This window comes from Spermophilus citellus (assembly GCF_964194105.1).
Source record: "Spermophilus citellus genome assembly, chromosome: 3".
Lineage (NCBI taxonomy): Eukaryota > Metazoa > Chordata > Mammalia > Rodentia > Sciuridae > Spermophilus > Spermophilus citellus.
Genome location: NC_138184.1, coordinates 156,726,314 through 156,753,512, shown reverse-complemented (window position 1 = coordinate 156,753,512; position 27,199 = coordinate 156,726,314). Strand labels below are relative to the sequence as shown.

Sequence of the window (27,199 nt, the reverse complement as noted above, 5' to 3'; positions counted from 1 at the left end):
CTCAGGAGTAGAGGCTGAACTCGCATCAATAGAACCCCAGAGATGCTGCCCCAAGAGTCGATTTGCTCAGGTACTGGCCTGAGTGCTGAGACCCTGGATTTAGAAGCAGTAGTATGGGTAATCACACCTGGTCCCTTTCTATTATAGCAGTCCCATATACTCCTAACGTGCTTTTAAATGAAAATTTAAAAATTCAGACTGTTTTAGTAGAAAAAAAATCTAGAGGAAGTGGCCTACAGTGGGAATGCATAATGATGATACCAAATAAACATGTGCTAGTTGGCCATAGCCAAGTTAGACTCCTAGAAAAACAAGAAAGTTGTTTTCTATGGAACCATTTTGTATAGAAAGCCCTCACTCCTCATTAATGAACCCCTTCAAGCCTGGAGTTCAGAGATGCTAATGATTCACGTTGAGTGTAGTTCAACTGTGGCAAAGAGCGTTTGAAATCTCAAAGTTCATGAGGCCTATGACCATGGGAAATTTTAAAATTTTCACTTACAACAGAATGTGTGACCAAACCATCATATGTTTTTTTAAAGCAAATGATTAAAAAGTATTAATCAAAAAAATTTAAATTGTAGCTGTGGCATGAGATTGCTCCAAGTAAAAACAACCTTTCAGGTAGGAAATAAAATGTTACCAAGTCAGAGCTCAGAGCTTCCACCTGGCTGCTCTAACCCCTATTGAGACTTATTTCTCATGAAGCTTATTCTGTTTCTAGTTTAAATTTATGTTGCCAAGAACAGATGGACAAGGAATAGAAACATATTCTTTCAGCTGTAGCGGGCACTAAAATGTGCTTGGCTCTGTAGCCTGGGTGTTAATATACGCATTTCTTAGATATATGTCAACCAGAAAACAGCATTGTGGCAAGCTCTAAAGCTCCAGATGTGTGCCTGATGATATTTATAAAACAAAAACCACCAGCAGCACGGTCACAGGACTGAAGTTCACACTTGGTATTGTAGGTGTTGTACTGCCTAATTCCTAAAGAGGTGAAATTCCATGTTAATTTTTGTGATGATCTGAGGCTGGTTTATGGGAACTATTCTAGAAGAAACGAAACACTTTCTCGCAACAGAGTTAATCTGTGAGCCCTAACTTTTCCATGAATCACAGAGATTTGTCTACACTCACACCATATTGCTGCTGTCTGCCACCCTCCTTCTATTTTTTTCTTTCTTTTAATTTGTCTTTGTTTTTTTTTTTCCTGCAAAAATACTCTGAAAATCAATTCTAGTATTAATAATCACTAAAGAAGCTATTTCTCATGAGTTTACAACACCTAGGCTTTCAAATGATTATGTTGTTGCTAACACAATAAACTGTATGGGGATAGTGGAATGTTTACAAACACTGGCGAAAGTACAAAGTGTCATGGGGTAGAGACAAAAACAAAAGAACTAAGTTTGTGACATGCAAATCTTTCTCTCATAATGCATGGGCAATTTTTGATGCAGTGCAATCTGCACAGTATATACATAACTGATGCCCTGATGTGTGTGATCTTTTCGATCAGTCTTGATTGATTTTGTATAGAGTTTGTATCCATATATTTTTGAACCCTTTTTCTATATGTGGTATGCTCTGAATATCAAGTACTTCTTTACCTCACATTCTAGCCAAAATTTAAGTGCAACTCTCCCTGCGATGGCCTAATCACATTAACTTATTTAAATGATTTGCTACCTTGTTATTGATTTCACATTTTAGAATAGGAGTAGCAAACTATAGTCCATGGATCAAATCTACTTCACTGCCAGTTTCTGTATGGCTTATGACTTAAGAATTACTTTTGTTTATTTAAAAACTAAAAAAAATGTAAAAGAATAATATGCTGACACATATAAAAACTGTATAAATTTAAATTTCATGGTCCATTAATTAGTTTTTATCAGGCATAGTCACACTTATTTAGTCTGTTTCAGCCCTAGTACTATAATCTCAGAGTAGAGTAGTTGTGACAGCAACCATATGGCCCACAAAGTCTAAAATCTTCACTATCTGGCCCTTAAGATAAAATGTTTGCCAGCCTCTTCTTAAGAGAAACATGAACTCTTTCAGATCACTGAAAATTTTACTTTAGCTCTGCTTCAATAAATGTTAAATGGCATCGCAATGGCCTGAAAGGCATAATGTGGCAGCACTGATTTCACAGTGCTTGTATCTATGTATAGAGAAGCTGTTCTCAACCATGGTGTCTTACCACATTGGTGGACTAGGAGATTTGCCACAATACATTTGTTATTTATCATGAAATAACAAAGTTTCTAATTAACCTTATTTCAAAAGGAACCAGAGGAGGTTAACTTTCAACTTTATGCTCAGTCATTGCATTTTTGTTACCTTTTTTTGAGTATGCAGAAAAAGAAGTGGAGTTACAGATAGGAAGGCAAAAATTGCAGCCAGACTTGGAGATCCAGGTGAAAGTTAGCTCTACCTTCTAGAGTTACCTGCAAGCATTGAGACATTCTCACACCCTGATATAGGTGTGTGTGTGTGTGTGTGTGTGTGTATGTGTGTGTGTGTGTCTGATGTGTGTCTCCTCAGGAAGATCTTCCTTTTGTTCAATTGAATATTATAAAGTATATTTTTGAAGAGGAAAATACTACTAGGTTTTTTAGTTAATGTCTTTCCAAATATCTCCATGGGAGTAATGGTGGCAAGATAATCTTTCAAATTAGGTACTTTAAGTTGTAAGATTAAAGTCTTAGGAGATGGTTCTGAGGGAAAAACTTAATTAAGTCATCAAAATTGGGTCATATTAGAGCTAGATTCTTAATACGAAGTCTGTGAATCTGAATGGGGAAAATACAAATTTATTATCAGTAGCCTGTAACTGAAACTAAAAGTTATTTCAAGTATAAATTTAAACAAGAAAACATAGTTGTAGTAGCAATGTTTACGATCTATTGCTACTGATAGTTAGTTATCAGGGACATTCCATATTACATCATAGTTATTATAACTTCCTTTTAAAAAAAAGATAGTAACAAATTTCAATCATCCGCAATCCCCAAATATCTTCAGTTGTCCCTAGAAAATAATAATCTAAGTTTTGTTTTATTTAAATTAAAAATATTTGTATACATGTAAATATTTGTGTGTGTGTATATATATATATATATATATATATATATATATATATATATTTTAGTAATCCCTTTTTCTCTGCTAGATTTTTGAAGTTAATTTGCTAATAAGAAAGCACATATATTACTAAATCAAAATTTTAGCATTATTTCAACATAATTGACTACATTTTAAGCCTATATATTTTATCCTTTGAATTTTAAAACACTATTTTGAGAAAAATCAGTAGATTTCAATGGAATTACAAAGACGACTATACCACCAAAATGGCAAGAAACTCTACTTTACAATAGAATTTGCCTCTGTCTTTGTAAATCTGTTCTTGAATATTGTACCATATTATTTTGCTGCATAGGCAATCAAGGGTATGAATATAAAATCTAAAATTAGGGGCACAGATAGAGAATGCAAGAGCTGCATAGCTAATAAGTGGATAATATTTATTCATTGCTTAGTCTCTTCGGTTTGACAGTTATGCCCTGATAGTATGTCTCATTATGTAATTGATTCAGGCTACCATATGTGATGGAACAGAAGAGGATACATTGCAAACACAGACTGAATGTGGGTTGTAGTATTTCATAGAATATAGTTTGTCTTGCTGGAAGGGAAAGGGAGCTGGAGCAAGGCAGGTGAACCTTTTGCCTGGTGCATGATTCATGGGCATGGCATGTGGTATCCAGCAATGTGCTTCCCCACTGTGGGAGACCACCTGGAGGTATGCTCAGTGACTCAATAGTAATACTGTAATAATCACAACTTGTTGATTATAACACCATTTATTAAATCCTTATTTGGCCATGGCAAGACCAGACTAGCTCTGCAGTTGGACATCCCTTCAGAAGTGAAGATATGTAGATATGTAAATTGTATGCCCTTTCAGTGATGTTTTATTTATCTAGCAATGATTGGAAACATGTCTGGGATCCAAAGTAACCAATAACCTCCCCCACCCTCTCACTGTGTATTGAACGTAGGGACACACAAATACCAAACACATACTCTAACACCAAGCTACACATCTGGTTCCCAGAGTAAACTTAAAAAAAAACAAAAACATATATATGTGAAATACATTCACTAAAGTGCAGATTTCAAGGATTCTTCAACATGTCCACCCATTGCTCATTGATCATTAATTTAGATGTACTTCTCATAAGCACAAATAACTACTATCCATATCTCCATAAATTAAAACATACAAATGAAAAAGGGGGTTAGTAGAGAAAGTTTTAGAAAGAATTTATGTATATAAATATAAAATGGTTTTTTAACAATAAATAATTTATTATAAAATATTAGGTCTATTATCAAAAGAGAGGGAATGGGAAGGGTTGATATACACATTGTATGCTTTCTATTAACAGACTCTCTGCTCAGAGCTTTACAGATATTTTTTCCATTTTCCCCCAATAATCCTGGCATTATTCTCCTCATTTTATTGATGAATAAACTTGTTTATTGATGAAACTGCTCATTCAAATCTTCACGTGTAATAGAAAGCCTGGTGTTTCAGCTAGTTATGTTTGACTGCAAATTCCATGTGATTATACGTACTGATAACAATAATTAGATGTTATCAGTAATAGAAGAGAAAAAAATGCTACAAAGGAATATTTATTCCTTTGAATATATTCAGTGAGCATGCCTCCAGGAGGTCTCCCACAGTGGAGCAGCACATTGCTGGACTCCACACAACAATAAGTGTTGCCCTTCAATAGATGAATGCATATATATTTATACACACACACACACACACACACACACACACACAGGAAAAAGATAGCCTCTTCTTCAAATGGTGATGGGAAAACTGGAAATCCATATTCAACAAAATGAAATTAAACCCCTATCTCTCACCATGCACAGAACTCAACTCAAAATGGATCAAGGACACTTAGAAATACAACCAGAGACCCCACATCTAATAGAAGAAAAAGAAGGTCCTAATCTCCATCATGTGGGATTAGGCCCCAACTTCCTTAATAAGACTCCTGTGGCACAGGAATTAAAATCAAGGAACAAAAAATGGGATGGCCTCAAACTAAAAAGTTTCTTCTCAGCCAAAGAAACAATCTGTGAGGTGAATAAAGAGCCTACATCTTGGGAGCAAATCTTTACCCCTCATACATCAGATAGATCACTAATCACTAGGGTATATAAAGAACTCAAAAAGCTAAACACCAAAAAAAAAACAAAAAACAAAAAAAAAAACAACCCATTCAATAAATGGGCCAAGGACCCGAAGAGACACTTCTCAGAAGATGATGTACAATCAATGAACAAATACATGAAAAAATGTTCATCATCACTAGCAATCAGAGAAATGCAAATCAAAACCACTCTAAAATTTCATCTCACTCCAGTCAGAATGGCAGCTATTATGCATACAAACAATAATAAGAGTTGGTGAGGATGCAGGGAAAAAGGTACACTCATACACTGCTGGTGGGACTGCAAATTGGTGCAGCCAGTATGGAAAGCAGTATGGAGATTTCTTGGAAAATTGGGAATGGAACCACCATTTGACGCATTTGTCCCTCTCCTTGGTCTATACCCAAAGGACTTAAAAACAGCATACTACAGGGACTCGGCCAATGTTTATAACAGCACAATTCACAATAGCTAAACTGTGGAACCAACCTAGATGCCCTTCAATAGATGAATGGATAAAAAATGTGGCATATATACACAACGGAATATTACTCAGTAATAAAAAAGAATAAAATCATGGCATTGCAGATAAATGGATGGAATTAGAGAAAAAATGCTAAGTGAAGTTAGCAAATCCCCCCAAAAAACAAATGCTGAATGTCTTCTTTGATATAAGGAGGTTGATTCATAGTGGAATAGGGAGAAGGAGCATTGGAGGAATAGACAAACTCTAGATAGTGCAGAGGGGTTGGAGGGGGAGGGAGGGGGCATGGGGTAATTAATGATGGTGGAATGTGATGATCATTATTATCCAAAGTATAGGTATGAAGACAGAAATGGGTGTGAATATACCATGTATACAACCAGAGATATGAAGAATTGTGCTCTATATATGTCATAAAAATTGTAATGCATGCTGCTGTCATACATAAATAAAAAAATGCTACAAAGGAATATATATTTATATATTATATATCATATATAATGTATATTATATATAAATATATATAACTATATATTATAATTAATATAACTATATATTATATAACTATATATTGTATAACTATATAACTATATACTTTATAATTATATAAAATTATATAACTAGATATTTTATAATTAATACACATAATTATATAATTATATTATTATTTATTATATTTATATAATATATCATATTTATATATTATATATTAATATAATTTATATAATTATATAATATATTTAAATAATTATATTATTAATACATATATTTATATAAATATATAATATGATATAATATATTATATATGTCTAAAAATGGTGCTGCTAACAATCCTACCACTAAATTGTTTTGGATGTCATCACCAAATTAAGACAAACTACAGAACAATTTATAATGATTGCTCTAGGTCACATGGGAATTATCTCTGAAGAATCCCTATAAGCAGACTAAGAAATGCAAATCACTTTTCGGAAAGATTTGTATCCAAAATGGTTAAAATGTAAAAACTGAAAAGATTGTGTAGGCTAATTTATAAATGGATTAACTAGAATTATTGGAAAAATTTAGCATGAAATATTCATTTTCTTTTGAAATTTGAAAAACAAAGGGTTAATGTGTTCCTCTGTGTGTGTGTGTGTGTGTGTGTGTGTGTGTGTGTGGTGAAATCACATGCCTTATTTTAAAAATGCCTTTTAAAGAATGGATTTGATCATTTCTTCTAAAGCCATCTGTTTTTTTTTTTTTAACAACCAGCCAGAGATGACTATAACTTTATGTGTTTTCATTCTAAAATTCTGATCTTGTCTAAATGGATCCAAAAAAAGAAGACCAGAAATGACTGTGTTGTCAACAACCTCCCTATTTTGACAGAGAAGTTCAGGGCCTGCAGATCACTTTGTTACACTGTACTTGAAAAGTGATCTTCACCACGGGGACACACAATCCAAGGAATCATAAGCATTTCTTTCATAAGACCCATAGAGGTTAATGCATTGCTGAGATCCACAGCGAGCATTCTCAGGAAAGGTATGCAGAAAGTCTATGAGCAGAAGTAGGCGGTGACTGTGCTGCTCCTAGGTTGAGAGTTGGTTTGTTCTGCCGGGCTTTGTGGAGAGACTGAAGGCTCTCACTTGTTTTCTGTGTGAATGAGCCGCTAGTGTCTGTGGGAATGTTTTCACAGCACTGTGCCTCTTCTGCCCTCTTCTATAAACTAAGCCACTTCACGTGTCTCCTCCTATTAGCACCATCACTGAACAAAGCAAATGCTCCTGAATGAAGGCTGATGTCAGGGAATACTGAATAGCTTCTGGAAGGGCATCTGGAAGGACTGAGCCAATGAGGGGGGTGAAGTCTTCAGGGAAATCATCAACCCTTATTCTCCTAAGAGACAAACAGTTTCAGCAAACAAAAACAAAAACAAAAACAAAACAAAACAAAAGTTCCAAATTAAAATCTAATTTCTTAGAGGGCAGTATCCATATTACCTTACGTATTACTATTTAGTCTTTCCATTCATTTTCCAGGAGCACTTCGAAAACACTCATTTTCTTGCAATATAGTATTTAATATTTCTACTGTTCATTTATTTTACTTTCAGTGAAATATGAAAAAATAGGTTTTTTAAAACGTGGTGCTTTTGAACTCACATATAAATTTAATGCTAAAAATTAAAATAAGGACAAAATATAATGATAGGGAATAGTGATTTACACTAAACATTTCCTGTATAACTGAGCTGTTTTGGTATTCAACTATCCTGGTTACATATAAATATTATACTCCTAGCAAGAGATTGAAAGACTCTATTATATTTGGGGTTATTGTGCATAAAAACATTGCTGGTCAGAAGTAAATCTCATTCTCCTGTCAGTTTGTCTTCAGAGAGAAGACTACATGACTAAATGAAATTAAATTCCAGCAATGTTCCTTTGGAACTTTTTGTTGTGGGGAAAATATAGGATTATATCCTGAAGTCTGGTGTCTTGGCCAGAGAACCCTTGAAAACCTGCTGAATTCAAGGCTCTGCACAATAGGAATGTAATAATTTCTACTTTGAACAGTGTGTGTACTTAGGGAGCTTTGCTGTTAATGCAGGACTGAGGACCCCTCATCCATGCACTGAGACAGGACCTGTCATTATCCTAAGTACAAATCCTATTTCATATCTTCATTGCCTCACTGTTTAAAGATGAACAGTTCTTGACTCATTGGTGCCTCTAGGAAAGAATTATTCCAGTCCGAAAGACATAGCTAAATTTGTTTTTCCATCTATTTGAAAGTTTATAACAGATTGTGGACAGATGGACCATCACATCTAATAGGCTGTCTGCTAACAAGTTAGTACAGCTTAGTATACACCTGAACACTTCTATTTTGCATATATTCTCCTTTTTCCTCATTATTGTGCAATAAGGCAATTTTATTTTATGACCTTATGCTTTCAGAAAAAGAATTATACTATTATCCTGGATTATTACACTGAATTATATTGACATAAGTAGTTTTTTAAAATGGGACTTTAACATTAATTCCATTTGTAAATACTTATAAGTCATACAATATCCTTTGTCATGACAATTACAAAGTAAGCAGAGAAATCCATTCCATACATGAAATCACTTAGAAGAGAAAACCTGCAATGTAGTGCTGTATAGGAGATTTTTGGTATTCAGTCACCTCCTGACAATTATTAATCATGTACTATGAGTTTCCAAAGAGCTCTAATTTTTTAAAAAAATGAAGAATAAGCTTTTGTATATAGACATGTTGAAGGATTCACATAAGTACAAAAAGTCTCTGTGAGAAAGTTTTCCTTTACATTCTACAAAGCATGCCATTTTATCTCTACAAAAGAACTACACTGATATTAATCCAGCTTTTAGAAAACACAGCAACATTCATGACTAATAGTAATGTGAAAGTAAAACTGGGACATTAAAAGTACCTTCACTCCTAGCAACACTGGAGAATATAAGGGAAGTTCAAATGCAAACTTTCAGACTTCTAGGACTGAGAAACTAAAGACTTTATCTTCCCTTTCAAGGAGTTACTTTGGGGGATGGGAGAAACCACCCCCCCTCCTCTCTCTCTCTCTCTCTCTTTTTTAAATTTATTACATACTTTGCCAATGTATCTCATTCTTCTTACACTTCATTTTACAAGAGATATATCCTTTTTTTAATAGTTTAAAATACTATTGCATTGATAGCCTTGGTAAAAGAAAAATTATTCTATTTAGCCATATTCTTTTAAAAGTTATTTGTTTAAAAGGGCTTCACTGTATTGGTCTTGTAGCCCTTCATACAACAGAACAAAAGCAGTTCTATGAAAGAAGACTAAACTTGGACAAACCATAAAAAAAGGGGGGGGGAAGCAAAGTTCCTCTCTGTTTTTATCAAATTTGATTGCTGCAGCTGTTCCCAGTTTCTGTATTTTAAAAATAGCCTTATTCAGTGCCTTGTTGGCTAAAGGCCAGAGTGCCATTAGAACATGCTGTACGAAAAACCTCTATTCAGTTACAGATACAGAAATATATTTAAGATCAGTGGGGGTCATCTGCAGCAAACACTTGTAAAGGAAAATAGAATTTTAATGTGTTTGGACGGATCTCCACTTTTACTAGCTAGTTTCAAGCTCCTGTGCAGACCCTTCCTATTATTATTTTCTTCTCTTAGATAAAAATGTGGAATGAGTATCAACTTCATTGGAAAAATAACTGTTAGAATGGTCTGTTTCTCCAACAGCAATTGTATGGCTGGCATACACATTTCAAAGTATACCTATTATTGGTCTCAGTTGGACAAGTTCACAGGCATCCATCCACTGGAAAGGTAGGTAACTGAAAAATGCTATAAATGAGTCATAACTACTTTCTCATATAAGCCTCCTAACTGAAGTAGACCAGTCTGCCCACCTCTCCTCATAAATGAGCCCAGGGGCTCCTTTTGGACAGATTGATTTATCCCTTTGGGCTCAAAGTATGCAGGGATTGGGTCAAAGAATTGAATTGTTCCCTGAGTTTCAGAGCTGACTTCCACATTTTCTCAGTTCATTCTTTTTTTCTCAACAAAGGAGTTAAACTAGACTTGTCACTATACAGATTCATTCAGGAGTGTTAATCTGAATTACAAGTAAAAAGAAAATATTCGGCATGGATCATCAATAAAAAGAAGGAATTTTTTAAATTCAGGGAATGAGAATAGTAAGAAAGAATTAGAAGGTGAAGTCTAAGGAGAATCTAGGGGAGAAGAGGAGCTTTCATTAGAGAAGTACACCAATCTCAAGGCGTGAAGCATCTGAGAGATAACTTTTCTTGAAAGCTAATATGCTAACCTGCCACCATTTGGTAAAGACTGACAGTGGGTATGAGCCTCTTGGGTTAAAGACTAGAGACTTTATTTCTCATATCAATAGCAGTAGTCAAAGAGTCAAATTTATATAAGTGCCCTGACCCTCAAACATAAGGTAAAACAAATAGATTTAGTATGCACCTGCATGTACAGTGGAGTGTGTTATAAGAAAGACCTGTAGGTTGGAGAACCTTGATCTTTTATAAGGAGCATGAGCTTCTGATTTTTTCCCAGCTAACAAACTGGTTAAAAAAATTAACCATTATTAACACCCTGGTCAAATGTGAATGGTAACCTAGTTGGTACCAAAGTAGGGGAGATTTATAAAATATTTTGCAGTCAGCAATACTGGTCCATCTGAGTGGATCTTAGCTATTACAATTTAACAGGGTTCCTGAGGCCTCCACTATATCAGACATTGGCCTGGTTGCTGCATCTGTAAGTCTATAAAGTCATTGGGCAGGATGAGGGAAATAGAAGCTCATGGCCAATAATGAGCTAATGTTAAATAGTTAACATTTGATACAGTTATGCTGACCAGAAAGCAGGTGTAGATAAAAGATGAAATATATTATCAGTTCCTAGAGTTTTAGTGCTAATTTTTGCTTTACCTGAAAGGTAACCTCAGGCAAGTCATTTAATATTTCTGGGACCAAGATACCCTGTCTCTAAAAGAGAAATGGTACTGACTTTATTTGTCAGTACCATTTTTTTAAAATTTTATTTTGGTCAACCCTACAGTATGTTTTTCTTACTTATTCTCTTTCTTTATCCTCCAGACTAAATATACTTTATGAATAAGTGGTAAAATTAGGAGTTCTCTGAATGTTGTACTTTTTTTTTTTTTTTTTTTGTACCAGGGATTGAACTGAGGGGCACCCAACCACTGAGCCACATCCCTAATCTTATTTCATATTTAGAAACAGGGTTTCACTGGGTTACTTAGTGCCTTACTTTTACTTAGGCTAGCTTTGAACTCATGATCCTCCTACCTCAGCCTCCCAAGCCGCTAGGATTACAGTTGAGCCCCACTGTGCCCTGCCTGAATAACATACTTTTGATAAACCAACATTTCTATGAAAGTAGTTTGAACAATATTGGAGGCAAACTAATTAATAAGAGTGATGTGACTCAGATGAAGATGTGACTAGGAATATTAAAGTGTGGGTATATAGAATGAATAGAACAAAAGAAAATGAAATAAAAATGTCTGATCTAAGAAATCATTTGGGTTAGATAAATGTGAAATGAAGTTCAACTCATGAGAGGGTCAGAATATGAGCATTCCCCCCATGAAGTCAAATGTAACATATTAACTAGGAGGCACAGGACAAGATTGGGCACACTATGAACCTGAAGAAAAAAATAAGACCCAGACTGCTCTAATTGCAACAGGAATGGGACAAAGCGGTTATACCCAGATGTTCTATGTAAAAGGCATAGCAGAATAAAAAAAAAATCAATGAATTCACTTAGTAAGTAGAACAAAGTTGCACTACAACAGGACAGGTGGTATCCTATTGTCAATGAAGCTATTTAATAGGGAATTAAATACAATGACTTCACTATGTTATTGCTTCATAATTTCTGAACTAATAGTAGCAGTGATGACAAAGTATACTTTTTCTTAAATAGTTTAAACTATTTTTTTAAATAGTAATCTTACAAAGCAAGGTATTTGCTATTTATCACATGCTTATTACAATTTTGGAAACTACAAAAAGAAAAAAAAAAAGAAAGTATTGTTAGAGTGCTTGGTTCAGTCATTCCTGAACCTAGTCATGAATTTTCCACTGAAGTGAGCAAATGTATCCATTTTGTATCTTTGCAATCCAACAATACACATTCATAACTTTATTTATAATACTTCTCTGTGCAAAGTCTAAGACCTTGTCTAAAATACTGTTTTCTCCAGTGAGGCCTGATTACCACTGACCAATCATAAAGAAAGCTTTACTACTTCTCCTGTTTAAGTGATGTTAACCCTTTCAGGCTCAGTTTAATGACTACTCTCCTTTAATGTTTTCTCCTGTCATTTGCCTTCTTCTAAAGGTTATTAAAACACAATATCTTTATGACCCATTTAATTTGCAATGAGGCAGCAATCAGAGAATTGAAATTTCATATGTATGGCTCCTAGCATGCAAGACCTAGCAATTAGAAAATAGCACACATTACTTTTACTTTGATGTTTGTTTTTGTTGTTGTTGTTGTTTGTTTGTTGCTTTTCCTAGTGGTCTCTTATCACAGTTTCCTATTGTTGAGCATAATCAATATGAATATTTTAGACCAGCTTTCATTTTTCCTCCACACTACCCATGTGGTATATCCCCATTTTTATATAGCTACTCTGAATAGTCAGTTATTTCTTTTTGTTCCTTCTTGCTGGGGAATCTTGCCAAGGATTTTTATTTTTATGGGATAAACTGTATCTTCATATTTATTTTGTAGTAACATACACATGGCTTAACAATTCTACATAATATATATTTTGTACATTTATTCACTTATTTCATCCAATGAAGTAATATTAAGCTTGAGGAAAAGTGCAATAGATGCATCTATGCCAGGTAGTCTGGAAGGTACTGGGTGTGAAAAAGAGTAGTGTCTTCAAGTGAACATATAAAAATTATTAAAGTTTTGCCAAAAATGGCAGGTGCTTAGCTCCAGGAACTGTGTGGTGGGGAGAGTTAGGATGGAAGGAGTTCAGAGAAATAGTAGAGATGTGGGTATTAAACAATGAAAGAACTTAGACCCTTGCCTGGTAGCTTGGACCTTCCCTGTGGTTTGCTGAGGTGCAGTTAATATTTCTAAGCAAAGTATAGAAATGGTTAGCTTGCATTTTAAAAGAAAAATTTAGAGAGTTGTGGAAGATGGTATCTCAGTTCATTCAGCCTGCTATAACAAAAATAATAAGTTGGGTGCTTATCAACAACAGAAATTTATTTGCCACAATTTTGGAGGCTGCAAAGTCCAACATTAAAGTGTCATCAATATCTGGAGAATGACTACTTCCTTGACAGCTGTCTTTCAACTATTAACTCATATGGAAGAAGGGGCAAGGGGGCTCTTTGGGGTCCTTTTATAAGGTTGCTAATCCCAATTATCATAGAGCCTAAGCTCATGATTGAATCATTTCCGAAAGGCTCCACCTTCCAATACTATCACCTTGAGGGTTATGATATCAATATCCCTATTTGAGGGAAATCTGCCAACAGATTGTAAGGAAATGGAGTAAGAAACAGGGTGATTGAAGAAGCACTGAAATGATTCCAGTGAAAGATGATGAGGAGTTAAAGCAAGGCTGTGTTCATGGCAGAATGTGGACAGGTAGGTGGGGAGTGTCTAAAGGGATGAGGATGCTTGGTTTCAGGCTTTCGAGACAAGCTGGTGGTGAAGCCACCAGCAAAGATCTGGATAGCTGAGAGAAAAGCAAGTAGGAAAATCAACAGCAGGGTAACTGCAGCTTAGAATGTGCTTATGTTGTTGGCTTGGCTCTGTGGGGTGTTCACACAAAACTCTCAATAGAGAGGACTGCTTAGAGAACATATATCTGTGGATGTAAACATTATTTCCAAATTAACTTAAAGTCTTTGGGGATAAGAATCATATAGTGTGTTGCTTTGGAGTTTGTTGTTTTGTTTTAGATTCCCAAATGCACAACCTGGCACAGAATAGACAATCAATAAGCATATGTTGAATTAGTAATAATGCACTGAATTAAGTAAACTTGAAGCCTTCCTGACAGCCTCCTATAAGTGTCTCCAAAAGAAAAATAGATTCACCTTTAAATTTGGCTTATAGGGAGGACTATTTGGGGGAAAATGGCTCAGGATTTCAGAGAAAATGTCTTAAAATAGCAAATGTATTCTTTTTGATTAAAAGTAAACATTGATGGATTATCTTCTGTGTAGTACTCATTTCTTACATTTATTTAGCTCTGTTTAGTTTCCTGCATTTTTTTCATGTTTAATGTATGCTCACAGTACTTGAATGTTTTATGCTTGAGCCACTGTTACATGGATTTTTTAAAATTTTTACTTGTAATCAAAAGCATTCCTTACTGAATCAGATGGAGAAAAATGCAATATAAAATCAATTATTTACTTACAGTTTTACAGCAAATGTGTAGGGTTCTTCCCATGATATCACAATTCACAATTATTCCCTACATCTCAAATTTACTGATGGGAAAATTATTTGGATATCTGCCTTTAGCTAATAGGATCTTACCTTTTCAAAGGTAAAACACACACACACACACACACACACTCACACACAGACATTTGTTATATAGTCATTCTCTTTTTTTATAAAGTCCTTTGTCATTATTAATTCTTCTCAATATTTATCATTATTCCAAAATAATGATAATTTCACTGTTTTTTTTACTGACTTCTCTAAAGATTGAAATCAATGTGTAATATTCTTGGGTATCTTCCGAATAGCATAAATAAATTTGAGTATGATTGGAATAATAAAATAAAAAGTTAACTGCCTGCTAATGTTTTGTGTTTTCAAATATTTTTTAAATGATTAAAATCTGACAGTAGTTCTAAAATTTAAATTCTTTGTAATTGAAATAGCCAGGTACTTATTTCTTATTATAAACACTAATGATATCATCACGTTGCTGGTTGCTAGAAGTATTTTATGAATTTTGAATTCTATTAAATGATGATTTATTTTTTCCAGATAAGTCACCAGGCAAGAGGCCCTTACTTATTACACATGTTTTTCAGCATATGTTGCAAGTTTATTTTAATGCTGAAGTGGCACATTATGATCAAAGCAGAATTCTGCCTAATTTAAACTGTTCCAAGCTATTTTCATACATTCACTCATGTAATACTGTAAGATTTACATTAAAATGAATACTTGTCTACAATTAAGCGATTCAGTCAACATTTTTTAAAAAAGGTGCAAATGTGTGCAATGTGAAAAAAAAATCAACAGATGTGCAGATAATCTCTGCTTGGGGCCAGTATCAAAAAGAACAGTATCCCCCCACCCGCCCCGCCAAAATCCAATGTTTATTTTTTCTATCCTCTAACATTTCTTTACAACTAAGTTAAAGGACACACACACATACACAAATCATGAGATTTTCTCTTATGATAATAATTTTATTAATCAATAATAAATGGGGCCAAAGAGCAAATGATACACTGCAAATTCATCAGTAGAACTTAGAGAAGGATGTGTATTTTGGTTTCTCCTCATTCTTATATTTCTCTATTCTGATAATGAATAAATTCCAAAGCAGAAATGATTCACACACAGAGAAGATTACATATGTATAAACCAAAAAGATTAGCATGAAAGAATTTAAATGATAGTTAGACAGTTAAAATACAATAAAGTGCCTCAGGTTCTAAAGGTCAGTGAACCTGCAAGCCAGTGCAGGCCTGTAGTGATACAAATTGTGTAGTACTTGACCCTGGGAGGCATCATTCACATTGTAGTCTAAGTGAATTTTAGCCTCTCAAATTTTATGAAGCACACAGAGCACACTCATATGCACAGGGCCCTGGAACACATCAGGAAGCTATAGGAAATTTGAAGAGGTTAGTTCAGATGGGATGATTTTGATCAAGTATTCCATAAAGTATCATTTGTTTCAATGAAGTATATTTTGGTGACCACTAGAAGGCTATCTAGTATCCATCTACTTTAGCAGGAGTAGGCAAAGAAAAACAATGCTGATTGATAATCTATAATATTTGGACATTCTGAAGCTTCTTGCCAAACAATATCCATAAATGGTACTTAAGTGTCATCTCTGTTCTTTGCTTCCCTCGTGAACTGCAAGATGTTCATCTCTTTGTCAAATTAACTGAGTTTTCCAATGCCATCTATTTAGAAAATATACGACTAGAAATAGTACTCCCTGGCAATACTATTCCAATATAATAGAGGGAAGAAATGAGTTAATGCTATTGTATTTCAATAATGTTGTACTTTGATTTTTTTCAACATAATTAATATTTGTGAAAATTACTGATCTGTATTCTATGAAATCACATACTTTAAAAAAAACGAGGACAGTGCTTTTATGTACAAATAGCAACATGCTCTGTTTTCATAGATGAAATTTTGACATGGAAACTTGGATCCTGGGGATTCTTACATGTGCATCTGTGTCCAATATGATGTAACTCAAAGTTTCACCTGTTCTGAATAATTGCAGGGCTTCTACAAAGTTCTAAAAGTAGACTTGGTGAACTGAATCTTCTAAGACAGATGTGTGTCTCTGTTGATAAATCTGAGCAAGAAAATGATTAGACTGAGGTCTTTGATTAAATCACAAACTATAATCTATTAGAGGAGACCACCTCTCCACACACATTTAAAATGAGGGAACATAAAACTGCTGAGAAAATACAGGGTTTACGATTTGGTGAGAGATTAATATGTCTTAAATTGTGTCATAAAAAACTTCATTGACTCTTTGCCCATGAGAACTAAGAGGTTCAAGCTCTTAGTCAACTGGTTAAAAGGGAGTTTTGAGAGCATTTAGAGTGTTGCAAAAATATCTCAGACCCACATTGTCACAATAGGGCAGCAATTATTTTCTACAGAAAATAAAAGGATGTTAAAAACAAGGTCATGGGTATGAGAGAGCAACATATGCTCATGTGAATCATTTCAAGGGAAAAAGAAATATTGAATTGTTTCTATTCTTTATCTTGAATAATTATTTTCTAGCAGTTCTTTAATATGTGATAATGAATTTTACTTGGGAAAACTTCATGCACTCAAACAAGCCTTCATTATGTGTGTGTGTGTGTGTGTGTGTGTGTGTGTGTGTGTGTAGGTTCACGACATTAGGTGTTCAAGGAATACCATTTTTTTCTTGTTAATCATTTCAATTCTGTCTCCATGTTCTCTTAACTCCATCCTATCAGTAAATTCCACCTCAAATATTTTAAAGGTCTATTTCCTCTCTAAAGATGGTATAATATCCAGGAAAATATGAAAACAACCTCTTATTCATGGTCCATCCCATGGGCACAGTTATTCATGTTATACAGGTTTGCCTTCTGATTCCATGAACATTCGAACTGAGGAAACTTCCTGAGACTCATCTTGGTTGTGTCCCCACATATGTGTATTCACATCTGTTCCAAGTGAGGATTCCTTTCCACCTCCGTAGTACTCTTCCAGGGAGCCACTGAAATTCTATACTGTTTTCAGATTCACCCACAGTAACTATCTCTCTTGCCTGGACCATCAAAATCTTGTTCCTTAAACCTTCTCTTTCCTTGGGATACTTCATGTCATTTCTGCTGGGGAGGCAGAAATCACAAATTGTTGGCCAGACTATTGAATCTGGTCTACAGAATTCTTTGGCTCATAAAATATTGTGTTCTGAATATTTTAATGTTTGTTAATATTTTTAATAAAAGTAGATTCCACATAAACATGTGATTCTGAGATGCTCTGAAAGATTAGAAGATCTGACAACACTGGTGAACTTGCCCTCCTGCAAACCTCCTCCACTTGAGGTGGGGTAGACCCTTTCCACTTCACTGAAAGCCCTGCCCAGGGTGCTTCACTACTGGCTTCTGAATGTATTTGTGAGTTCATCTTCTGAGCCAAAGATTTCTAACTGCCTTTACCTTGTACTCTGCAAAAAGTCTCAGGGCCAAAATGTGGGAAAGATCCTTCCTATATCTGGAAACCAGTTAATAATTAATAAAGCACATATTTAAAATAAAATTTTGTGTTCTAACTATAAGATCTTAATTCTTTCATGAGTTGACATTGTGGAAATGGAAACAACAGAGATGAATCCTCATAGAGATTATAGTCTAATAGAGAAGGTGGTGTGTAGAATACATACAGGCAAACAGTCAATTAATACACCAATTGGAAATCATAATAGGTGATATGATAGAGCCAAGTTCAAGGTGCTAGGTAATTTGTAGGAAGGGAAATTAACCAACCTTAAAGGAAGATTTCTCCAAGGAAGGCATGTGTAAGTAACAACCTGAAGAATATGAGACTCATCCAAAAGAGAGGGCTGGTGATAGTGGGTAGAGGAACAGCATGCAAAGGAGCAATGGGTGAGATATAGCCCGGTGCTCAAAAGGACTTCAGAATTATCCAATATGGCTATAGCATAGAACTTCAGGGAGCAGGAGGGACAGATATATTTGGCTAAATAATGCAAGCAAGTGCATGCACACAGGATTTTATAAAGCCTGTTAGAGAGTTTGGCTTAAGTGAAGAACTGTTGGCCCCAGTTGAATGTTTTATGTAATGGATAACATAATCAAGATTTTTGATGTTGAAAAATCATATAACCCCTATGAAATCAAGTTTCTTTATTCATAAAGCAGAAATGCCATAAATCCTAGTTGTTTCACTGAATTATTGCAAAAATTATATCAAATAATATATGCTGTAGTTCAGCAAACTCTATGATGCAAGTCAACATTTTATTAGATAAAATTCATTTAATGCTGCAACTCTTTTTATGGGAGGTAAGCAACCAGGATCTATCATAGATAAGTAAGTCTTGTTATATAAGATAGTGGTAGTAGAACATCAGTTACTAGCAAATATTCAATTGAGGAGAAAGAGAGATGGTACAGAGAGCATAAGTATTAGGGTAAAAAGGCAGAAGTTGCCTTCCCCTGCCTCCTTTGAGGTTAGTGTGTGATCCATCAGTGTGTCATCCACCAGATTGTAATCTTCCAATATCTGACTTAGGCTTTGCCAGTCAGGTGCACCAGCGAAGGACTAGCTAAGAAAATGGTGCTTTAAAGAAAAAGGCAGAAATACTTCTGGCCAGGATGACATGGACATTCTATTCTCTAAGGGTCAGTGTCAGAGGTCCTAGCAATAACCATGTTTGTTCAGCATCTCCCTATGAGGGCTTGCACCCTTTCCCAGAAGCAGAGGCAGTGATCTCCCTGTGGAAAAGTCAGATGATGCACTTTGTAAGCAGCCTCTGGCTGCACAGCTTTTAAGCTTCATTCTCTGTCCTTTGGGGAGACTCTGGGGACACACTGATGGATCACATGCTAACCCAAAGGAGGCAGGAAAGGTAACTTCTACATTTTTACCCTAATACTTAGGTTCTCTGTACCATATCTCTTTCTCCTCAATTGAGTATTCACTAGTAACTGATGTTCTACTATCACTGTCTTACATAGCAATATTAAGTACATTCCTTTTCTTCCTTAAGTGAAAGTGGATCCTGCTCTTTTCAACTTAACTTCCTGACTGATACATCTAAGTGCAACCATGATTTTCACCCTGAGGGGGCAATCTATTTTTTTTTTATTTCCTCTCCTTTACTGTACTTCAGAACCATGACATGAGAACTGTGAGGATGAGAGTATAAATATGGGACAAAAAAGAAGGGAAAGAAATGAATTTCAAGACTGTATCTTCAAATGGAACTAAAATACATTTAAATTATTAACATTTAAGCCTATATATAACTTATCAATACATTTTCTTACGTGATTCTTCAATATCCCTATGGATTTTTCCTTGTAAAGCTGTACTACACTATCTTTTTTAGCAAAATTTAATATGATTAAAGGTTCAAGTTTTGTAATGCATGTTCTGGTCCAAATTGTTGCCCCTTAGGTTATTAATTGTGTGACCTTAAAAAATTAATCTTTGAAAGCACCTTTATAGAAATAAAACACCTATTGAGAGAGTATATTCAGCACACTTAGTGCCACAGTGGCATAGGACAGGTCCTCAATAGTTGCTATTAATGTCAGTAACAGTAAAAATTATTTATTTGAATTTGAAACAATATTCCAAGGATGGAACAGGAGACTAGTCCCCAGGATTCTTGAACTGCTGGTGTGAATATTTGGGAGCCCTAAAACTTGAAGAAGAGAACTAAGACTAGTCTAAGATAAAGATATACATTTCATTTTAACTTTTGAAGGAGAAGGCAGGAAAGATAAATGGTAGTTCAATTTCTACTTCAAACAATCCCCATCCCTTTTACTGGATACAGAAAATTGTTATACAGCCACAATTTCCCCCTCTTTTTATATTTCTCCCCTTTCTAGTAAGTTAAAGATCCATATTTCTTTGTGCCTTTGAGTACACACATTCCATATTTATATTTCTGTATTGAATAAAGGTTCAAAATAAAATAGTTGTATTAATTTTAAAATATTCAAATAAACAACCAATTATAGGTTTTCTCATCTTTTTCTGCATTATAGCTTTAGTTTTTATATTTTGGAATATAGGAGTAGCAGGTACCATCTGCAGGTAGCTTGATTCTAAAACTATTCACTGAAAATATGGCTGTTGTTTGTTCCATCCTATTCTGGTGCCCCAATAGGTGTTAAAAATAAACAAAAGGACTTTCAGAACCTCCTGGATATGGATAGTTTATTTCTTTTTTCCATTTATCATTTTTCTTCTTTATTTTTTCATGTTAGATTCTCCTCTACTTTCCACTAAATCTCTTAATTAGCTGACTTTGTGGTAGTCTATGTATTCTCCCAATTATTCACTAAATTACTGGAGTAATACTGATACAATTGTGCACATCTTTTTTTTAATCTATGGCCTGTACATCTCAAACATAATGCACTTATAACTATATGATGATTGAAAATAAGTAGCACTAATATATCTAGGACATGAATATAAACCTTAATAAGTATTACTACTGATTAAAAATAATTCAAACTTAAAAAAATCACCACTCATTAATTTTTAAAATGAATTTCTTCTTTAAACATTTATTTGCTTCAAATAAATAATGAAAGGCAGTCATAACCCCCTGCAACCATATTATGTATCATTGAAATTCATTTTCATGGAGACATAGATGACAAAATTAGGTATTTGGAAAGATACAGACACTGCTTGCAACTATAAAAATCAGATAAAAACATTTTGATGCCCTTTCCCACTTCAGTAGGACAGCAACTATACAAGGCTATTCTCTGGAGTAATGATCTTGTCTCCTTCCAAAGGCTTTTTATCCTATACTCAGGAGGTCATATTCAGTCTTCAGCTGCACAGAGCTCCACTCCTATTAATTTAAAATGGGGGTTTCAGAGGTTCACATTCAGCAAAATCTGTCCCTTCAGAGGTAAATTCTACCAACCAATTTCTCATTGAAAAAATGAGAGTTTATTTATGGAAAAGAAAAATCTATTTATATAATCTATCTCCTTACTAGTAAGAAACAAAGAAGACTTTTAAATGGAGTTAATAAAATATCTTTTTCTTAAAAAGTTCATTTTAATTCCATGCTTCAGTAACATTGTTTTTGGGGATTTGGGGGTATTGTCATTATTATCGTTTTGTTAAGTTATCTAGCATATGGAAAAGGTTACTCATCCCATGGGTCTCTCTTTAAAAAAAAATACATTGAACATTCATTGAAAAGGGATGAAAGAAATCTAGTGAAGATGCAGGTGCACTAATAAATGGGTGATCTTTGGATTACAGTATTTATATGTACTATGGCAAAGCTGAGCAGAAACCTAAATGTTATACATACAAAGTGGTACAACAAGAACATCTGTGTTGGGGGGATTGAACTGGCATGGCTAACACCTCCAGTGCCAGGTGCAAAGGAAATTTCAATACAGCTTGAGTAATCTTGACTGCAAGCATCTGCCTGCATCAGATTATCTCTCATGTTCCTAGTCCACCACTATCCATTTGAGTATTTATGTGATACATCTGGTGGTTCCATGGCCAGGCAAGAAGAAATCATGCCTCTGCTACTGGGGGCAAATGCCTCACTCTTTAACTCAATACAAAGGCAAGTAAGAGTTCTTTTCAGGCCTGTGGGCAGCCAGCCAACTCCACAAGACTGATTAGCAGATAGCACTCAGCATGATAGCTGCTTTGTCCTTTCAGTTCAGTTACATATCCATGTGCATAATCTGGAGACATTAAACTCTTCAGTTTGAAATGGTGTTTCTAAATATTATTGCCAGGAAAATATCAGGGTTTTAGTGTGTTGCCATAATCATAACAGCTTTAATGTGACTTGGCTCAATCCTAAGTCTCAACATACATCTGATTTTCAGAATGAATATGTGTGGAAGGGTAAGAGAATGGTGGAGCTCCATCCATCAGTCTCCACAAACATAAAGGACCCATTCTGCACAACGATTATGTCCCTTTTCTCGAGTCACCAAATCTCCCTCTCCCTCAAGAGATGACCATGACACCAACTGCACAGAAAATTTAAGTTACCAGGTGGCCACTGCTTCAGAATTTTACAGTCTTAGAACCTACACAAACCAGCACCCACCATTCTCCTTGTTTCCTGTTACAACAATTTGTGATAACTATGTCTGTATATAGTAAACTTGTATCCTCCTGCTTTTTATTCCTATCCTTCCTTGATTTTTCACGTAGTCTCCCTCTGCACTGAATTTTTACCATCTGAAGTTTAATCTGCTTAGTTTTAGGATTCTCTCATTAGAAGAAAACCTTTATAGATGCTGTGTCCCTCTACAACTCTCTCCTATTCCCTTCTTTCATTATCAAACATCATTACATATTTCTTTACTATGTTCTCCTCCTACTCAATTCTTAAATATTCAAATATGGCTCCTTCCCCCAACATTTCATTAAATTTTATCACGTTATTTCATGTCCATTCATGCTGCTAAAATGAAAGGACTTTAATAGATATTTTTGCAGCATTTGACAAGTGTGACTGTTAACTTCTTCATGCAGTCCCTTTCCTTAGACTCTACTTTGTGATATTCACCTTCTTGTTTTGTTTATTTCTCAATAAACTTATTCCCAGTCTCTTTTGCCTCCCTTTCCCCCAATATTTAACAACTCAAGAATGAAATTCTGCAGGGCATTGTCCTGGACTCTCTTTTCACTTACTTTTTTTCTTGGAAACTCTCATTCCAACATGGCATCAGTTTCCATCACTTTATAGATGACTAGTAAATCTTAATCTCCACTCTAGACTAGCTCTGAATTCTAAACTTTAAACCCTATCACCAAAATATTCCTTCAATATCTGAACTAGAATGACTCATAAATACTTCAAATCCAGGAGTTCTGAAGTTCACTTATCATTCCCAGTTCCATACCGACACCTATTCCTTTTCTAGAGTTCCTTGTCCTATCAAATGTCACTACTATGCACTCAATTTATTAAGCCAGATATTTTAAGTCATTTTTGACACCACTGTCCTTCTCCTTTGCAAAATCTATCAATTTACAAGTCTTGGCAAATAACTTTAAAAAATTAAACAAGTCATTCATGACTATGTACTTTGTAAAAAATGGCTACAGGGTCCTTTCATCATTATTCTTAATCCTTAACCATCTTACTTTCCCTAGAGCTTATACGAATTATGAAGTATATGTAGTCAAATCTTTATTCTTACATGTGCTCATACATGTAATAGTTTAATTTTGAATGTATTAGTTAGTTTCATATGTTTTCACCAAAAAAGATAACATACTCTGTAATTTTTTCAGCACACACACACATATATAATTCATTTTAATTAATGCACCAAAAATTCCAAATACCAGATTATAGGTATCACATGGTTACCTTTCTTATATTTAATGTTAAGATTTCTCCTTTTTTCTGTTATAATGTTGCAATGAATATCTTAATATATGGCTTTCTTATATGATTGTTTCTCAAAATGGAAAATCATAAATTTAAAAGATAATGTCAGATTATGGTCCCAAATTGTGTTGGGAGAAAATTCCCTAAGAATTTGTCACATTTTTGTATGTCTATCAAGCAAGGCATTGTTGATACTTTGTACTACTTTTTCTTTTCTTATTTTAAATTGGTTCTTTTTAGTTATACATGACAATAGAATCCATTTTTATATAGTTATATAAGTATGGGATATATCTTACTCTAATTAGAACCCAAGTCTTGTGAATGTACATTATGGTGAGATTCATTGTGGTGTATTCATATATGTCCATAGGAAAGTTATGTCAGTTTCATTCCACTGTCTTTCCTTTTCCTATCCTCCCTCACTTCCCTCCATTCCCTTTTGTCTAATCCATTGAACTTGTATCTTCTCCCACCTCTGCCTTAGTGTGGGTTAGTTTTTGCATATAAGAGAAAACATTCTACCTTTGGTTTTGTGAGATTGGTTTATTTAACTTAACACGATAGTCTCCAGATACATCCATTTACTGGCAAATGTCATAAAATGTCATTCTTCTTTATGGGTGAGTAATATGGCATAGTGTATGTATATCACAATTTCTTCATGCATTCATCTGTTGAAGGGTACCTAGATTGGCTCCATGGATTAAATATTGTGAATTGCTGCACTATCTTTTTCAAAGATGTGTAGAAACAGCCTGAGAAGATAAAATATCTCCTTCCAAAGCAAAGGGAAGGCATGCTTACTCTTCAGTAAAATGATATTCCTCCCAAGCTTGGAGTTCTTCTATTATGTGAATCATTGTATAGGCAAAAATATGTTATCTGGTCCTATTTGTGCCATTCTGTAGGTATTGGGGCCTAGGAAGCTGGTGCCAACATGCTGATGTTCTGAGTATTGCTAATGCTATGAATGATAAATAGTACTGCCCGCTTACCCAGAATTTTTGTGTCTTCCACCAGCATTTACAAAACAATGACAGAATATCAGATTCGTCATATTATGGCCAATAATTGAGAGTAACAAATTCTTCTTTTTTGTTCCCAATAAAAGAGGATAAAATGGTATTACATTAGTTAATCTGCATTTCCATTATTACTCTAGTGAGATTGTACATGTTGCATTTTATTCTTTCTCACCTATATTCAAAATTTGTGTGGACTTCTTAAGGCCAAACTAGTGTGTTATGTGTCATGAGTATTGTTTGTTTTAAATATTTTTATGGGCTCAAATTATAGATGAATAACATGATTTTGAAAATATACCTAGTGCTAAGTTACCACCTTTGACAACAAATATGTGTATGTGAAAGTGGGAAGGGAGGTGTGCTTATAGAATAATTAAAAAGATTCATACCAATGTGCTGGTAATGGTTATCTTTGGGAGATAGAATTATGAATGATTTTTGTAACTTTTCAAAAATCTACAACCTTTATTTTCTATGTATGTGTCAGTGCTTATATATTACATTTAATAAGAAACCACACAAATGTACTTTTAAAAAAATTCTGTAACTGTAACCTAGCTTCCTTCATCTCACCCATTGAATGGGAACTTACATGGACTGGGAAAGTCACTTCATTTCTTACAGACCAGGTTCTACATCAAATGATAAGAGAAAGATATTCTCTGAGGTCTCTTAGAGATAAAAAGCTTAAATTTCTAAAGGATATGTGTAAGGAATCTACAGTAAAATTTGTATATTAAAATTTTAAAGTGAGTAATTCAGTTTCATTTATCAATAATATCTGCTCCAATAATAATCATAATTGTGAGTAACTCTATGTTTTCTTTGCCTTGAATTGAAATTAATATTTATATTTTTTTACTGTCTTGAAACATGGAGTATTTTTCTAGATATCAATCTCTAAATCTAGTATTTAATTCCAATCTCTATGATTTTACTTTCGTCATTTTCAGTAAAAATCATCACCAATATTCTTGGTTCTTAATCTGCTACAATTTTCTAAAACTATCCCAATGCTCTGAGACTGGTGTCAACTTCTGAAGTGATTAAATACACACAAGATTTACATAGAAGTCTATAGTGACCAGACATATCGGGAATTCCAAAAGACCTATTCAGAACTATTATCTTTTGGATCTGGAATGTCCTCCCCAAAGCTTGTCTGTTGAAAGGATAGTTTCCAATACAGCAATGTTCAAAGATGGGGCTTTTAGGAAATGATTGGATTATGACTGCTGTGACCTCATCAGTGGATTAATCCAATTGATGGGCTAATAATTTGAATTAACTATTAGGTGGTAATTGTAGGCAGATAGGTATGGACGGAGGAAGAAGGTTATTGGGGTGTGGCCTTAGGGACTATATCTTGCCCCTGGTCCCTTTCTCTTTCTCTCCTTCTCCCTCTCTCTTTTGTTCTGCCTTCTGGCTTCCATGAACTGAGCAGTTTTCTCTGTCATGCATTTCTGTCCCAGGATTTCTGCCTTAGAACTGGCTGACCATGGACTGAATCCTCTGGAAACCATGAGCCAAAATAAATCTTTCTTCCTCTAGACTGTTCTTGTCAGATATTTTGGTCACAGCAATGAAAAGCTGACTAACGCAAGAACATAAATAGGAAAGAGCAGAGAACAGACTTCAAAACAAGATAAAAGCAAGAGAGATGCAAGTAGGAAAACAAACAAAAACATCATTCGTCCAAGTATAGACCAGTGTGATTATATTTCACATGGAGCTCAAGCTATCTATTCCCTTATTCCCCGTATGGGTGGTCTGGCCCTTGACACAAAGTTATGTTCCCTTTAAGGCAGTTGACTCTTCACCCTTTCCTCACATTCCTTTTAACCTTTTCATCCCTTTGTCCATTGATGTCTAGGTGGTGACAAATCCATTTCATTTGAACCCGTGGTTCTGCCCACGCTTTTGTAGTAAGTTCCTTAGTAAATAAACACAATTTTATTCATCCTAACATCAACATTTAATCTGTTTACCACTAGGACCCTTATTAATAAGCAATTATTACATT

At 34.6% G+C, this 27,199-nt stretch overlaps 1 protein-coding gene across 1 annotated transcript in view; it reads right to left on the bottom strand.

Annotated features, from left to right (window-relative positions):
- Nucleotides 1-27,199, bottom strand: part of DGKB (diacylglycerol kinase beta) — a 680,640-nt gene that overhangs the window by 29,581 nt on the left and 623,860 nt on the right. The window lies entirely within an intron of this gene.